Source organism: Crocuta crocuta, unplaced genomic scaffold, assembly GCF_008692635.1.
Source record: "Crocuta crocuta isolate KB4526 unplaced genomic scaffold, BGI_CrCroc_1.0 scaffold179, whole genome shotgun sequence".
Lineage (NCBI taxonomy): Eukaryota > Metazoa > Chordata > Mammalia > Carnivora > Hyaenidae > Crocuta > Crocuta crocuta.
In genome coordinates, this window is record NW_027551568.1 from 2,894,144 (window position 1) to 2,894,673 (window position 530).

At 63.2% G+C, this 530-nt stretch overlaps 1 protein-coding gene across 1 annotated transcript in view; it reads right to left on the reverse strand.

The window, feature by feature from the left end:
* CPZ (carboxypeptidase Z) overlaps positions 1–530 on the reverse strand; it is a 16,521-nt gene that overhangs the window by 13,412 nt on the left and 2,579 nt on the right. The gene's annotated exons all lie outside the window — the stretch shown is intronic.

Consider the following 530-nt stretch of genomic DNA (forward strand, 5'->3'; position numbering starts at 1 on the left):
GAGGCGGGGGCGCCTGCGCGGCTCAGTCCGGTGAGCGTCCGACTCTTGACTTCAGCCTGGGTCGTGACCTCACAGTTGGTGAGTTCTAGCCCCACGTCAGGCTCCGTGCTGACAGCTCAGAGGCTGCTGGGGATCCTCTCCCTCCCTCTCCCTCTGCCCCTCCTCTCTCAAAATAAACATTTAGAAAGAAAAGCACTATGTGGTTTCCAGGGAAACCGTGTAAAGTACAGAACAGAAGGCCACAGAGGAGAAGACACACACGCAGAGACCTCGACTCAGCGCAGCATGGGTGGGGGCAGCAGCCTCCTGCCTGCGCGTGGGCGCTCCCGTGGGCTCCCCACCGACACCGGCTGTGGCCCCGGGGACCACGCGGCTAGCGTTCTGCTCGGTCTGCGCTGCTCCGCGGTGGACACCCTTTCAGCCCCTTGTCCGTCCGGCAACCACGGCTCTGAAGGGCCCCTTACAGTCCACCCGGCACAGCCACCCAGTGTGGGTGATTTCCAGTGCAGCAGTGAGTGTGCCTGTGCAGG